Source organism: Gopherus flavomarginatus, chromosome 5, assembly GCF_025201925.1.
Source record: "Gopherus flavomarginatus isolate rGopFla2 chromosome 5, rGopFla2.mat.asm, whole genome shotgun sequence".
NCBI lineage: Eukaryota > Metazoa > Chordata > Testudines > Testudinidae > Gopherus > Gopherus flavomarginatus.
The window spans coordinates 77,770,398-77,787,642 of NC_066621.1; the positions used below are offsets into that span (position 1 = coordinate 77,770,398).

Below are 17,245 nucleotides of genomic sequence, written 5' to 3' on the forward strand. Positions count from 1 at the left end.
TGTGCACTGGAATCACTCCCACTCAACACCCACCTCAGCTCCTTTTTCCCCACTTTGAAACTGCCACTAACCTCTTTTAATCAAAAGTTTTTGAGCATTAAAATTATAAACACTTTTATTCTCCTGTTTTGAACCTGCGTCCTGCCCTTCCTTGTGTTTAAAAACACACTCCTACTATTTGTATTTTCTTAGGTACAGATCAGCCAGCCTTATTAACTTTGAATAGTCCCACTGATTTCAGTGGGGCTACGCATGGGAGTAAAGTTCTATACTCACTGTGAGCAAGGTGGTCAGCATCTGCCCCTTAGTTTTATGAGGTTTTTATAATATTGTATTTAATGATGTTTTGGGGCCTAATGGTGTCACCTTTAGTGACATTAAGTAATACTTTTATCCCCTGAGTAACTGCAGTCAAATCAGTGGGGCTACTTATTTAATAAAGTATCATTCAATGTGAGCAAGGGTAGTAGAAGCTGACTGTTGAAATTGGCATGGAGTCTCCTTAGTGTCGCAGCATGTGTGGGCACTATACAGATAAAATGATCTCGCTGGTTTTATAGTAGTGATGGTGGTAATTACAAGGATGATAAAAAATCCTACTTAGCTCACTTTTTGCTCAGTACTTGCTCAACTAAAACTCCCACTGGTTTCAGTTGGGGCTATATCCTGAAGTCCTTAGCCCCTTCCCACTTAAAACTCTTCACTGAAGTCAATGTATGTTTTGTGTGAGTAAGGACTGAATAAAATCTCAGTAAAGGCTTTAAGAATTCAGCTCTGAGAGTTTTGCCTGTTGTATTCCCATTGACATGAATGACAGTTTTACTTGAATAAATACAGCGTATGCTCTTTAAGGTTCAGCCCATTGCAAGTAACAGTATTTACTAAAATCTGTTGTAATATTTCAGTAGAAGAGATTGCACTGATTTTTACAGCACAGCTGATCAGGAAATGACACTGAAAGTATAAAATAGCAGTAATACATTTACTAGTATTTCACTGCTTGAGAGAGTTGAGTGGGCCTTCTGGATATATATGTATATATATTTACTTGTGTCTATACCATATGTTTGAATTATTCTACTTAAAAAAGACACATCACATTGCCTTTCCATCTAAGTTTAAAGCACATCCAGCTTCTTCGTTTTGTTCATGGGCTTTGGAAAACAGAAACCAGTTCGTAATGATAAGAACTATAAAATAGACAACTATAGAGTAAAACTAGTTTACTTAACACTTATTGTTCTAGCTTTTGGTATATGTGCCTATCTTCAATGTGTCTATCTTCTAGCAATATTTCTTTTAATTTGTGAATAGTCCTGGTGGGATAATGGAACTGTTCAGAGTGCTGTTTCGTTGGTAAATTTGCTGGTAGCAGTTTAAGCCAGTTTTCTGATGTAAACTTTGCATTTTATAGTTACCAGAGTTTGAGAACAGAAAAGACCTATTGTTAAAATAAGTCTGACAGCCAAAGAAAACAGTTGCAATTGAAGTCTTCAGACAAATATGACAAAGATGTTAAGCAACAAATCTCACCATAACATGTCAATTTCAGCCTTGAGTTTCAATAGGTTGTAGCAGAGCAGATTAATCCTTTGTTTTTCCCACATTGAGCCATCATGACAAATTAGGCAGTTGTGACTCAGCCCTTGTCAGTGTTAGAAAGCTTTGAGAGAGAAACAGCATTTCACAGCTAGTTATAGGATGGCAAGAGTTCATATTATTCTAGTTGTGGTGGGATCTTGTAATAAAACATGGTCCAGTGAGCACTGGAAATAACAGTTTATCAATGTATAGGAACAATCTGGTGTCATCCCAGGATATTATCGTAACATGATATTTTCTCAACACTGAGTTTTTATGAGTGAAAAGAAAGTTCTGTGTCCAGTTCTGGGCACCCCACCTCAGAAAGGATATAGTGGAACTGAAAAAAAGATCCAGAGAAGGGCAACAAAGATGATCAAGAGTATGGAAATGCTCTCATACAATGAGAGAGCAAAAAGATTAGGGCCATTCATCTTAGAAAAGAGACAACTAGGAGGATATGATAAGGTCTGTAAAATCATGAATGGTATGGAAAAAGTGTATAGAGAAATGTTATTTACCTTTTCACACAAGAAAAAAACAAGTGTCACCTGAAAAAATTAATAGTCAGCAGGTTTAGTACAAACAAGAGAATGTACTTTTTCATACAACATGCAGCTAGCCTGTGGAATTCATTGTCATGAGATGTTGTGATGGCCAAAAGTAAAACTGGAGTGAAAAAAAGAACTGGAGAAGTTCATAGACGATAGGTCCATCAATGTCCACTAACCAAGGTGGTCAGGGATAGAACCTCATGCTCATGAAAATCCTAAAATTTTGATTTTCGGAAAGCAGGAGTGGAAGATGAGTGGATCGCTCCATAATTGCCCTGGTCTCTACACTCACCCTGAAGCTCTGGTACAGGCCACTATCAGAGACAGGATATTGGACAAGATGGACCATGGTCTGACCTAGTATTGTAGTTCTTATGCTCTTATGGACAGATAATTAGATACAGGAATTAGTGGAGAACTGTGAGATGACAAATTCAACTCTGAAATCATTCAGTTAACTGTAGAACCTCTTTCAGCTGCTTTCATTCCCAATAACTAACTATGTAAACACTGGTACTCGTGTCTGGGTGATATAGGAAGAGGAATTTAGGATGAAGATAAAAAATTAAAAACAAAACATCCAAAATCATAGATTAACAGAAATTAGAGAGAGAAAAGCTTTGTCACTTTAGGTGAGCCATTCTATCTCCTGCTCAGGCAGAATTGTTCAGTATGTTACCACATCCCACTTCAAATGATACAGTCAAAACTATGAGGACACAAAATAAAGAACATAAAATAAATTAGGTGGGTTTTTTTTTCTAAAATCACGCTCATCATGCAGAAGTGAGCATCAAGAAGTTAATCTCAAAGCTGGGGACTAGTGGCAATATCTGAAGGAAGTCTTTCAAGAGAGTGGAAATAACACTGCACATGTCCTGCACACATATTTGAGTTTGATCACAGAAACTCTTCCAGTCTCAGCTCTTACATTCTCATGCTATCTCTATTAAAATATCCAGACCAAGGTAAGAGCCACATCCTTTATTCATTCCTCAAACATATCTCCCACTGACTGCAAATTATATTGATGCGTTCACCTTTTCTGCTGATGATCCTGATCATTGTGATGTTTAGGGACTCAGACAGATCTAATTGGTGCTTGAGCTCCTGCAGAAATTTAAGTGGAATGTGGTCTTTTTTAATTATGCTGGTAGCACACAATGCTACATAGTCTCTGATGTGCCTTGGTTTGAAGGTGGATGGTACAGAACACAACTGGCCGACTTAATATTGGTCAATGTGCCAAGACTGAGATATAATTAAACAGCTGACCACTAACCAATGTATTTCTGACGATAACAATGTGACTCCCCTCAGTGTGATTCCCTCAGATCTTGCATTGCTCAACTTCTCTTCATGCTGCATACAGCTGAGGATTAGGTTTTCCGTTGTTGGTGAGAAAAGCATATAAGGAAAGGGACCACAGGCAGAATTTTTAATTATGAATTTTATAAATGGTTTGCTGAAAAGAAGGTTGGATCATATTATGTTGAGATTGGTACTAAAAAGAAATGTTTGTGACTTTAATACTTGTGCAGCTTGCAATACTGCAGTAACATTAAATCTGGGTCCAGTAACAGAACTTTCGGCATTGGATTTTGTTACTAATTTTAAAGACAGTGCAGTATTATTTGTAATTCTACTGTTAGCAGAGTAGAAGGCCAATAGCACCAGTGGCAAACAATGCCCAATGGTTTCAACTGCTTAGTGATCCTGGAGCTTAAGAAACCTGAAAAAGCAGTAACCCCAAAAGTATTTTCTTTATTCTTGTCTCTGAGTTAAGCCTGTGCACTGACATGGCAGCCTGCATATACTGAGGACCTCATCCAGTTCCCATTAATGTCAATTTTTTGAGGGTTTACTGCATCAAGAAGTCAATGAAGGGAGTTGTGACAAGTAGCTGGGAGAAATTTTGTTGTCCAAAAAATGCAGATGTGGGTAAACCAAAACACTGTGAATTCATGTTGAATTTGCCAAATTGTTTGGATTAAAAAAAAATAGAAAAAAAACGTTATTCTGACATTTTGGAAATGAAATGCTTCATTTTTTAAAATGTCAAATGACTCTGTTTTGAAATATATTTCAATTTAATTAAAAAAATTAAAATTTTTTTTGAAACTTTGAAAATGAAACTAAATGTTTTCTTCAACCTGAAACAATTTTATTTTTGACTTCTGGTTTGTTTTGACTTTTTCAGAATGAAGTTATTTGCACAGCTCTTGTGATAAGTACATGAATGCCTATAACGATTTAATAAAGAAATAATTTTGGTGGTAGTGGCACAGGGACAAGAAGAAGACGAAGAAGGTGGCTTCAAACTAAAAAGGGAATTGGTTGAGGGCTAATTCAGCTTCCATTGAAGTCAGTGGGAGTCCCTCAATTCACTTTCTTGGGAGTTGAATTGAGCCCTATTGGGGTGATCAATCATTATTAATGGCAATATTCAAATCAAGATTACCCAGGGCAGTAAAAGAGCGTTACTATGCAGCAATGGAAAGAGAACCTTTCCTAATATCTATAAATCCATAAAAGAAATGCAAAGTCCCTGCCTACTATGCAGAAGATACAGACAGTGCTATACTCACTTCTGAGTTGTTTGCTGTAATAATCAGCTCAGGTTCAATCAGAAAAGGCTCAGAGCCTAGAAATGTTTGTAAAAATTCATAAGCTATTTGAAAAGTCCTCCTTTGTAGAGTGAGAACAACAAAAATAATCATTTTCTGTTTTTAGATATTGCGCTACACTTCTCTGCACTTGACATTCAGTAAGTGATTATTTGTATCACTGTATAATTACTTTTCTATTTAACAAAGCCATGTAAAATTGGTCAAGATGTTGTAGCTGGAAAATCAATGACTTTGCATGACATAATTATCCCTCCCAAATTGTCCTAATGATTTTTATCAAAACATATAATTATTATTACACAACAATATGAAAGGAGCCTACCTTTTGTGTCTTTGTGATGTATTATCAAAGGATATTCGTTTCTGCAATTGACCAATAGATTGGAATGGTTGTGAGGGAGCCTCACTGGTATATCAGGTACTGGGACATGCTATTAGGATATTTTCATCGTTTGTAGAGTGATTACCGTTTGCAACACCCTGCAACAGATATTACTCATAACATTTGTAAGACATCAAATAAAAATATATCCTTTAGTGTTGAAAATTCCCACCAAACTCCTATTGGTACAAAAGCAAAATGGTTGTGAAAGTCTGAATGAATGATGGGTCTGGTATCTCGATAAATAATTTATCATTAAAAAAACTGACCAAAACCACAATGTCCAGAGTGAAGACAGACACCATCCATCCTTAACTTAGTGACTTACAGCTTTGTTTTTTTGGACTAGATCTCTTTTATTCTGCTGATCTGATTGAATCATTCCTTACGAGTTCCCTAAAAAGTGGTTAGCTAGTCATTTTGCAATGCACTGCACTGGTATGTATGACTCATGTTGCCCTCTAGTGGAAGAATGGATATAGGAACTCCTAGACTTCCAGGAGCAATAGAAAGATTACTCAGGTGCTGCAAGACCATGGTTCTGGACCCAGCTTCCCAGTTGTAAAGTATTTATATAATCATTGTGCCTATTTCTGCAACACTTGGCTTTACTATAGTATTACTCAAGAAGATATTTTATTCTAATATCTCATGTTAGTAAACAGGTATCACTGTAACTGTGACAGCACAGTGAGGGTAAATCTGTTTTCGGGATTTTCTAGGTAATGGCTGCCTGTTTTCAAGATCACTTATAGGTCAATGGCAGCTTGTTCTGATGATGCAATACTTTTACCATGAGTTTGATTGGTTGAGTGTGTTATCATTGAGTACCCTGCTCCGTGTATGATGGCTTTGAGGGGTGGGAATGGTGTGAAAGCCAGTCTGAACTGGTCTCTTGTGTAGAGAACATTCCATCCCTCCCTACCTGTAATTTCCATTAATCTTGCTAGATAAAGCATAATCTTCCTAACTCACTTCCATACTGTAAATTGAATGCAGTGATTAGGGCACTGGAATGGGAGCCATGAGATCCGAGTGAGGTAAGGTCTGCCAATGAGCTTCTGTATAACTTTAAGCAAGGCACTTTACCAAGGAAGGTAACTATCATTAGTTCAATATTACAAATGGTGAAGCTGAAGCACAGAGGTAAAGTGCTTTGTGTAGTTATGGAATATTATTCTAAAAAGTCCCTAATCCCTTAATAGCTCAATGTTCATGCTCTTAGGGTGTCACCGTTTCACTTGTTCTCCAGTCATCGTAGAGTCTGGATGGGACCTGAGGGTCAGATTTTCAAAAGGAACCTAAAGGATTTAGGCATCCAAATGACAGCGAATTTCAATGGAAATTGGTTGTCTAACTCCCTTGGACTCCTTTGAGAATCCTAGGCTGGTTTTCTAATGTAGGAAGCACGATGAAAAGAACCCTCCTCTTTTGAAAACAAATCCCCCAACAGTTCAGGTCTTTATCCATTATAAAGAAGCAAGAAAGAAAGAAAGCTCAATTGGTTTCTTTTTCCAGTCATTTTAAAGCCCATTTTGGCTCATTTGACTTTTCATAGGTTTTGGCTGACGGAAAAAGGACAGTGCCAAATATCTGATTATGACACTCTTTCTGTTGAAGCTGGGTTATTCTGTAGACAAGGACTATTATGAAGCAGCAGGGATTCATTCCAGAACTGAAAGCATACATTTATATGAAAACTAATAGGAAAAGCTCTATCGTCAAACCGGCCCAGGCTGTTGAGGCAGATGCCTTGCTTTGCTCTTTTGTTTATATTCCAACAAATCAAAGCTGACCTGCAGTGTTATCAGAATAGAGCAGCAGGTGCAAAGAAATAACCCTGCTGCCAACTCAAACGAAAGGGTAGGGCTAATACCCTCTGGGAGGTATAATGAAGATAAGAGAAAGCCATGCCAGCAACTGAATTAACGGCTCTATTTATGGTGGGCTTTACCTTAACAACCTGCTCCCAGCCCTCTGTCACATAAACACTTCATTGTACTGTTTAATGAGGCCAGGGGCGAAATAAATGGAAACAGGATGGGGAGCACTCATAGCACCAGCTGAAGAGAAGGAGGGGGGCTGTGTGGAAGCACTGTTCCCCAAAGCCATGGCCAGGGCGGGAGGGGAAGCTGCCCTCTACTTTTTTGCAGAAGTTGGAGAGCTGCTCTTGCTCACCAGTCCCACTTTCCTTATCCGCAGAAGGAACCACAGAGGCAGACTCTTTAATGGACCTTGGTCAATTTGTTTCTGGCTGGGCTTGACTGATGCAGGAGCATTTATGAGCTTTGTTGTGGCGTAAAGCTACAGACCTGCACTGAGCAGATACACTGCTGTGCTGCCTCAGGGGAGCACCAGGACATTCTGGCTCAGGGAAGCATCGTGCCTCTTGGAGCGGTCAGTCACACTGGGTGAATTCAGCGGCTGTTTCACCCCATGAGAGGAGGAAAGCATATGCCTCTGTGCAGCCAGGAGGTGGGATGCCAGGCCTATGCTCCTGCCACTTCCTTCTGTTATGTCTTTTGCTCTTTACACTGGAAAAATAACATGAGGAAACAACAGGGGCACAGCTGGGTCCCAAACAGCCATGCTTATTAAAGATATATAAACATGCTAGACCTACCTACATACATACTGCTGCTCTGGCTGGTTTCTGGCAGCTTCTAGAACAGTGGTGCCCAACCTTTCCCTGTCACACCCGCCTTTACCAGTAAAGGAATCTGTCTGCTTCCCCAGGGCCGGTGCAACCCATTAGGTGACCTAGGCAGTTGCCTAGGCACTAGCATTTGGTGGGGGGCGGCATTTCAGGTCCTTCGGTGGCGACCGTGGTGGCCGGATCTTCAGCCACCCTGGTCGTCGTCGGCATTTAGGCAGAGAGACCTGGAGCAAGGGGCCTGGGGGGGGCCGCCTGCAGCAAGTAAGGGGGGCGAGGCACTCAAAGGAAGTGCTCCCTGCCCCAGCTCACCTCTGCTCCCCCTCCTCCCTTGAGCATGCCGCCCTGCTCTGCTTCTCTCCCTCCCAGGCTTGTGGCGCCAAACAGCTGATTGGTGCCGCAAGCCTGGGAGGTGAGAGAAGTGGACCAGTGACGGTGTGCTCAGGGAGGAGGTGGAGCAGAGGTGAGCTGGGGCGGGGAGCTGCCACATGGTTTCCCGGGCCAAGGGGAGCTGCCACGGAGGGGGGTGCCTTAGGGCAGAGGGAGGGAGCTGCTGCGGGGGAGGATCTCAGAGGGGAGGGGGCATGGGGAGCTGCTGAAGGGGTGGGCACCTTAAGGTGGAGTGGTGTGGAAAGCTGCCACAGGGCTGGGGGGGTGCAAGGTGGAAGTTTTGCCTAGAGTGCGAAACATCCTTGCACCTACCCTGTGCTCCCCTTATCCCCCATTATTGTAGTTGGCTCAGCAGAGGAGCTTGGGCTGAAGGCGGAGCTGGGGGCAGAACTGGGTATGGGGCAGGAGCTGGGACTAGAGCTGCCTGTGGGCAGAGAGGTTATGAGGGCACAGCTGGGCCGGGGCTGGGCTGGGGCTGGAGCTGGGAGCCATGGTCAGAAGCAGGGGCTGGAGCCAGGAGTGGGGCCAGGAGCGGAGCTGGGGCTGGGGACTGGAAGCCGAGCCCTGGCTTGTGCCGGAGCTGTGGCTGGGGCTGGTGGGTGGGGCTGGGAGCTGAGCTGCAGCGGGGACCAGAACTGTGAGTGACTGTGGCCAGGGCCAGGGTGGAGTTGTGGCCAAGTCCAGAGAGGAGCTGGGGGCAGAGCAGGGTCTGGGTGGTGCTCCCTCCCCAGCCCTCCAAGGGGACTGGCCCAGGCCCCGCTGCACCCCCCAGATGTTCTTCTGTGCACTCCTAGGGGGGTGCACCCCACAGTATGGGGACCATTGTTCTAGAACATGAGTACCATTAGAATGCCCTCAGACTATTTAAAGGAATACTATCCTGTTCCTATACACTCTACCCTGCAACACACTGCTTACTTTGTGGTGTCCAATACCCCACAGGAGAGGAGCAGGATTGCAAGTTAAGCCAGGCTTTGAGCTAGCAGAACCTCTGAGACATAATCTAGCCCTCAGAAAGTTTCTTGTGAGGGCTGAGAATTGCAAGTTTACAGATAGCCCTATAAACTGATCAGATCTGCTGCTCCAAGTGCTTGGGGAAAACTCCCCACTGTTAAAATCCCTAATGCCACCAGTTTATGCCACCTCCTTCTAAGGGTACGTCCACACTACCCGCCAGATCGGCGGGTAGCGATTGATCTATAGGGGATCAATTTATAGCATCTTGTCTAGACACAATAAATTGATCCCAGAACGCTCTGCCATCGACTCCGGAACTCCACCAGGGCGAGAGGCGGAAGTGGAGTAGATGGGGGAGCCGAGGCTGTCAATCCCTCACTGTGAGGATGGGAGGTAAATTGATCTAAGATACGTTGACTTCAGCTACTCTATTTTCATTGCTGAAGTTGCATATCTTAGATTGATTCCCCCACCTCCCCAGTGTAGAGCAGGCCTAACTCATCTCTGCTGTAATACTGATAGACAACTGTGATAGGAGTGAAAAGGCAAAGGGTGAGCTGTGATCAGTGTTATCACAACTTATCACAACTGAGAATTGTGCTCACAGCTAGTCTATGCAAAAATATCCTACAATCGCGTCCTTTCTGATCCTCCACTTCCCTGCCCACTGGTTTGAAACAGGTTTTACCCAACTGTCACATCTAGTCTTTTAGACTGTAAGCTCTTTGGGGCTGGGACTGTCATTTACTATCTATTTGTACAGTGCTTCGCATAATGAGATTCTGACTGAGTTGAAGCCCTAGGTGCTACCACTATGTGAATAACAAAAATCATATCAATGTGTGTCATATCAAGTTACAGAGCTAGACCCAGATGTGTCACACAGCAAATTTCCGGGGTGATTGGATCCAGAGTTTTACCTCTGCCTAGTATAAACATATGAGCTATTTTCAACATTTAGATCCAGATCTAGATTTGGAGATTTTGGGAGTGTGCAAGGCTCTGAGATTAAAACTTTTTACACAATGAATAAGATTCTTCCTGCCAACAGCAACCAGTCTTCTCCGTTAAAGGGAAGAGAAAGGGAACACTTTTCCCTTTCCTCATTCTGTCTAATTCTCATTTAGAAATGAACCCAGCAAAGAAGAAACCTCCAAGCAGAAGTTCTTAGAGAAAGGGAGACTTGTAAAACAAAACTAACTAGCTAAATAAATAAACAAACCCACCCCCATTTTATTTGGGGGGCTTGGCAGGGGGGAGCCATGTAAGTAGTTTTACTACTGAAAATCAACCTGGCTTCACAACGAAAGAGAAGTAGTAATGCTGATGGTTAACATATACTTCCCTATAAAATAGCCACTCACAAGCTGCACTGGGGTTTTAAAGGTTATAACTGGTTGTTATGGCAAGACCACATATAAATCAGTTGTCTTGTCAGAAGGCAGAGCATCAACGAATTGTTCCAAAACCCTCCAGGAATAATAATACCTAATCATCTTCAGTATTTGTTAGTAACTCAGTAGCTGTGCAGGATGCTTTAGCAATAGAGAAATAAGACCAGGCCCTTTCCTCCAAGGGACTTACACTTTAAACAGGCAATACAATAACACAATTGTCAAAATCACAGAGAGCAGAAAGATATAATGATAAGAAAGCGGAGAAGATTTAGAATATGATCGTAGATTGTTATTAGCTTGCTCTTTTCTATCTAATTACAGACATGTGGTCTGTCATGTTTCTAGGGTAGTTTGGGGAATTTTTTGGCTCATTTTTGTATTACTTATTTTACATAGTTAGCAAGGGAGTAGTCCAACCCAAGTATAAATCAGTGATAGAAGGGTAAGGGAAAGAGAGAGAGTTCAAGAGGGGTCTGAAGGAGATGGGGAAGGTGACTCAGTTCACAGGAGGAGGGAGGATACTCCAGGTAGATATGAGAGGTGTGAAGTTGCAATGGGAGAAAGGCAAAAGGAATATAGTAAGGGAGAAAATGGCTTCCTCTATTGTATATCCCATTGTATGTCACTGAGACCAGATTAATACATCTGGCTGAAACTACTAAAAATTCTGGGGACGGTTGACCTAAATTGTCATCAGTTCTATCCTGAGACAACATGGGAGCCATATGTGCCAGTGAAAGTCCTGCTTTCCATCTCCAGTTATTTTTCCTTGCCTTTCTAAACCTGGTCAAAATTTTGCCATGGTAATATTTTTTGTGAGATTTTTTTTTTGACAAAATGGAAGTTTTCACAAGAAGTGCCCATGGGGGGGAGGAGGGAAGAAGAAAAAAATTTAAATGAAAATGAAAAAAAATTGCATTGACATTTTTCACAAGAAATAAAATCATTCCCTGATTGGCTCTAGTCCTTTCTCTTTCAGCTGGAGTACTACAATTTCTCCTAATATACTGTGCTCCTGTACACAGAACTCCTTCAGTAGAAGACACTGGTCCTTTCAGATGTGGGACAAATGGCTATGTCTTGTATGTTATTAGAAATCTGTGGAGGTGGGAGGAAGAGATTATATCTGAGCAACAAGTGACAGAAATGCTAATCCTAAACATTCGACTTTTGCTATATGGCAGGTTGCAGAACACTATTCCATCTGCCAAGGTAACGATTGCTGGGGGACTGTAGAAGTAAATATTGCAAAACTGTCAGTTCTCTCTTGTCTTTGGAGGTTTAGGGCTATATCCTACTGTTCTGATACATATATCCTATGAGAGATCCCTGTGAAGGGCAGTGCTTGCATTTTCTTCTGATTTAGGTAAAAGAGGTGTTTAAATTCTCTCTAACTACACTAACATACATCTTGAGCTCTGAGGCCAGCTCATATGAAGTGTATGGATTGTGAGAAGGGGATAGAGGAAAATTAGCATATTGGACTATGAGCAAATAATCAAGTAATATTTCCCTTGCTCTATTAAAGTGAAACTCATGCTGGCTCGGAAAAAGGAGACTGAAGTATGGTTTTGTCTTCAGATTATGTAATCAGTGGTAGAGATAGACCCAAAGCAAAACCTTAGAACAAAGGAGAAGTGGACTTGGTTCCTAACTTTCCCACTCAGTCTCGTCTTAGTTAAAAGACACATGCAAGATTTTAGAGTCCACATGGATATGTTGAAACATCCACCACCTACATTTAGAGAAGTTGCCTCATACTACATCACAGAGTCAGGTCTTTAAATTTGGTGAGACTCTTTTTATTAGTGATTTGCTTGTTTATAGCAATCATATCTGTTACAGTATAAACATACTTAATGTTCCCCTCCTATTCAGATAGATTTCTTTTGTCTTTAAGCTTACCTGCATGTATAAATTTAATACACATGAAGCTAAAAACAAAAACACCACAACCCCTCCCCTCACACAACACAACCAAGGCTAAATGTTGAAAGAGGTCCCAACATAGCCTTTGAAAACACCCACTGCTTTTGTTGCACACACAGACTTGGTTCTGTGCACACAAACAGCAACTCTATACAGCAAAGAGATAGTTAAATGTCTGACAACCGGATTGCAGTTGCATACATAAATATAGGCAAGAAAATTCTGTACTAGAATTGCTGCTATACAACAAACTGTGGGTGCATGTCCAAGGGCATGCCCATCCTGTAATCCTCCTTGTTGGCCAAGCATGGCTCTTCTGAGGCCTACCTCAGTTTCCCCTTCACTCAGGACTCTCTGAAAAGTCCACTCCAGACCGTCAAACACTCCACCTACCAGGGTCCAATTTGTTAAGCCCTGCACAAAAATCTTTCAAAAGAAAACTCAGACTTTCAAAGTCTTCATCCCTGTTCCAAGCTGGGTACTGCTGCTCTCCAAGGGTCTGTCATCCCTTCAGAGTTCCAACACTCTTCTGGGCCATTTCTAAGCTAGGTACAGCCCTTGCTCCCTGCAGCTCTGTCTTCCTGCTGGCCCAGCACCTCTTGTCTGGAGTTTGGTCTTCTCCACTGGTACCTTCCCCGCACTGACTCAGGCCCTGGTGGAACCTTCTTACTCCCTGCAGCGTAGACACCTGTAGCCATTGCTTCTTTGTAAGGCCTAGGTGCCTTCCCTTAAACCCTACTGTGCAACTTTAAGAGTCCAGTCACCCCGTGTCAGTACAGTTTTAGGGGCTGCTTTAGTAAATTCAGTTCAGTATCAAAAATAATTTCTTGAACATTACACTCAGAATATAATTTGATAAATATATCTATTACTGGTGTAAACCTACATGGGATGTAATCAATATATTGCCTTGAATATGTTACATAAGTAATAGTATTTTGCACTTCAATGTCATCTTTCATCCAAGGATGTCAAAGAGCCTTGGAAACAAGGTCATGCAGGGGCTAGGATCAAGGGTGACTCCAGGCTCGAGCATGCCAAGCACGTGCTTAGGGCGGAGAAATGTCTAGAGCTGCCTCTGGCTAGGATGAGAACCCAGGAAGTACTGGGAATCATATGGATTAAAGTGGAAAAACCTATTGAGACTGATTTACCAGGAAAGTAGAAGCTCAGGGTCACACACAAACATGCACTCAAAATTATACACCTAATTTATACATGCAGTTACTGTAAATGCATACAGAACTCCTAAGTAGTCATTTGCATGCACAAATACCCAATGTGTTCATCTAAGTACAATAACCATATGTGTCAGCTAGACCACCTTGCTTTTCTGTGTGTGACGTTGGGCTTCTGATGTTGAGAAAAGCAGACCCACTTGGTCATGCAGTCCATATCCTGACTCTTAGAAACAATTTGCAAAATTCAGTCTCTCTTTAGGCAGCAGCAATTATTTACAGATGCCATTTCAGTTATATTGATGTCTAAGTACTTGATTGAACTGCCAAATTCAGTCCTTAGATGTCTAAATTACCCTACTCACCTCTGCTGTTACTTTATTGCATATATAACATAGTTTCAGGTGAAACCTACACTTGCAGTTCAGCCATGATGATGAAAGAGAAAAAAATGGGGAAGGATCCCATAGATATCAGCTCTCTCAAATGAAGCAAAAGAAAGGCTTCTCCCTTTTGGCCAAGCCAGAAGGAGCTGCACTGAGCTTGTCTTAGCTGGAAGCAGAGGTGCTGGAACAATTTGTATAGTGACAGTGCTGAGAGCCATTTAACCAAACTAGAAAGTCGGTGTATGATGGAAACCACTTCAACTAGGGGCTGCCGCACCCCCCAGCCCTCCTATTTCAGCACCTGGAAGCCACTTTTAGTCTTTGCATAGTTTGGAATTTCTGAACATTATAGATGACAATTTCCTAACTCAAAATGTGTTGCAGCCAACACTGGGGAATACCATATGAGACCTTGTCATAACATACAAAGAGGAAATGACCACAGAACTAATAGTTATGATAGGTAAGGTACAAGTGATCATGACTTGATTACATTTATAATGTGCAAGCAGAATAAAGTCCAGGCTAGTAATATATGTATTTGATGCTTTAATTTCACAAAGCTGAAAACAATTATGAGCCTAATCAGCTGGGAGGAAGGATTCAAACAGAAAAATGTGAATGATAATTGGGAATCATTTAAGAACACCTTACTATATACCCAAAAAACCACAATCCCACAACTTAGAAAGGTTGTGCTCATTAAAAAACTGACCTGTTGTAAAAAAATAAACAAAAATATAATAAATGGAAGAAAGGTGAAGTTGATAGTAATGAATATAAATCAGAAGTTAGGAATTGTTGAAAACTGATAAGGGAAACCAAGGGACAGTTAAGGACAATAAGAAGGAGTTTTAAAAAATATATCAGGACAAAAATAATCCTGATAATGGTATTTGTTCATTGCTAGATGGAAATGGTAGAATTATCAGTAATAATGCAAAAAAGGCAGATGTGACCAATATTATTTCTGTTCTAGGTTTGAGGAAAAAAAAGATAATACAGTCTCATCATATGGTGATAACATTCTTTTCATTCCACTAGTATCTCTGATGGATGTTAAACAGAAGCTACTAAAGTTAGTCATTTTACATCAGCTAGTCCAGATAACTTGCCTCCAAGAGTTTTAAAAGAGCTAGCTAAGGAGCTTGCTTAACCATTAATTTTGATTTTCAATGAGTCTTGGAGAACTGGGAAAGTTCCAGAAGACTGAAAGAAAGCTAATATTGTGTCAATATTTTAAAAGATAAACAGGATGACCCAGGTAGTTATAGGCTTGTCACCCTAATATTGGTCCCGGGCAAGGTAATGGAGCAGCTGATACAGACTCAACTAATAATGAACTAAAGGAGAGTAATGTAAGTAATGCAAATCAACATGAGTTTATGGAAAATAAAACCTGTCAAACTGACTTGATATCTCTTTTACAAGTTTGGTTGATAATGGTAATAATGTTGACCTAATATACTTAGACTTCTGTAAGGTGTTTGACTTGGTGCCACACAACATTTTGGTTAAAGAACTAGAGTGATATAAAATTATGGAAGTAGAGCAAGAATTGACAGGGATTTGAAAGGGATTTCAATGCAAACAGTCATCTCTGTGAGCAAGAGTCAGGCTAGCTGTAACCCTAATAACACGAGATTTGTAGAAGCGAGGAGTGTGTGAAGTGAATGGGAAAGAACTGTGTGAGAAGTTGTTGCGACCTTGTGTTATATATGGAATGTAGACTATAGTCTAAATAGATGTGAAAAATAAGATATCAGGATGACCTATGTATGAACAAAATGCAGCTGTTGCTCATTATTGTCTATAACAAAAGGTATAAATGCTTGCTGTAATTGTTTACCTGGAGAGAGCCCTGCCTAGAAGGAGGAAACCATGTGTCCTAGTGCACTCTCTCCCTCTATGCAATTGCTTGAGAATAAAGTATCTGACTTTGCTGCTCCCAACCAGAGAGTGAGAACTATGTTTTTCTCCAACAAAATGAACATGGCACATATTAAATGGATTAAAAACTGGCTAGCTGATAGGTCTCAAAAAGTAACTGTACATTAGGAATCATCATTGACCTGGTCTGTTTCCAGTGGGGTCTCATAGGGATTGATTTGTGGCCCTAGACTATTTAACATCTTTAACAATGACCTGAAAGAAAGCAAAATAATTCATGATAAAGTTTGCAGATGACAGAAAATTTGCAGAAGTGGTAAATAATGAAGAGGACAGTCACTCAGAATGATCTAGATTGCTTGGTAAAATGGACTCAAGCAAACCATGTGCATTTTAATATGGCTAAATGAAAGTGTATATACTGGGAACAAATAATGTAGAATATGGGACTCTATCCTGGGAAACAGAGACTCTGAAAAAGATTTGGAGGCATTGGATAATCAGCTGAATGTGAGCTTCTCAGTGGAACACTCTGGCCAAAAGAGCTAATGCAATCCTGGAATTCATAAACTGGGGAATCTTGAGTAGGAGTAGACCGGTTATTTTACCACTGCATTTGGCATTGAGGTGGCCGTTGCTGGAATACTGTATCCAGTTCCAGTGCTCACAATTCGAGAAGGATGTTGATAAATTGGAGAGGGTTCAGAGAAGAGTCACAAGAATGATTAAAGGATTAGAAAACATGCCTTATAGTGATAGACTCAAGGAGATCAATCTATTTAGTTTAACAAAGAAATGATTAAGGAGCGACTTGATTACAGTCCATAAATACCTTCCTTGGGAAACAAAAATTTAAATAAAGGGCTCTTTCTTGTAGTAGAGAAAAATATAACACAATCCAGTGGCTGGAAGTTGCAGCTAGACAAATTCAGACTGGAAATAAGGCATATATTTTTGACAGCAAGGTTAATTAGCTTTTGAAACAATTTACCAAGGGTCTTTGTGGTTTCTCCATCACTATCCATTTTTAAATCGAGACTGGCTGCTTTTCTAAAAGCAATGCTCTAGGAAATATGTTGGGGGAAATTCTATGGGCTGTACTCTACAGGAGATCAGACTAGAAGATCACTATGATCCCTATGAAAAGCTTACAAGTAGAATCATAGTTTAATAGTTTCTGTCTAATTTGGCTTAGTTTTGTTTTATTTGTCTTTTGCAGAGGGCATATGGTTAAACAAACAGAAAGTGGTGTGCCTCCTTCCCCTTAGGGTTTCATACCCTCTGATACTTGCTGTTTGCACATAAATTGCATAGTTTA

The 17,245-nt window shown here is 40.9% G+C and overlaps 2 protein-coding genes across 2 annotated transcripts in view; one reads left to right on the top strand and one right to left on the bottom strand.

Annotated features, from left to right (window-relative positions):
* The window catches only part of APIP (APAF1 interacting protein), a 305,323-nt gene that overhangs the window by 185,005 nt on the left and 103,073 nt on the right, over positions 1-17,245 (bottom strand). The window lies entirely within an intron of this gene.
* Positions 1-17,245, top strand: part of EHF (ETS homologous factor) — a 41,074-nt gene that overhangs the window by 166 nt on the left and 23,663 nt on the right. The gene's annotated exons all lie outside the window — the stretch shown is intronic.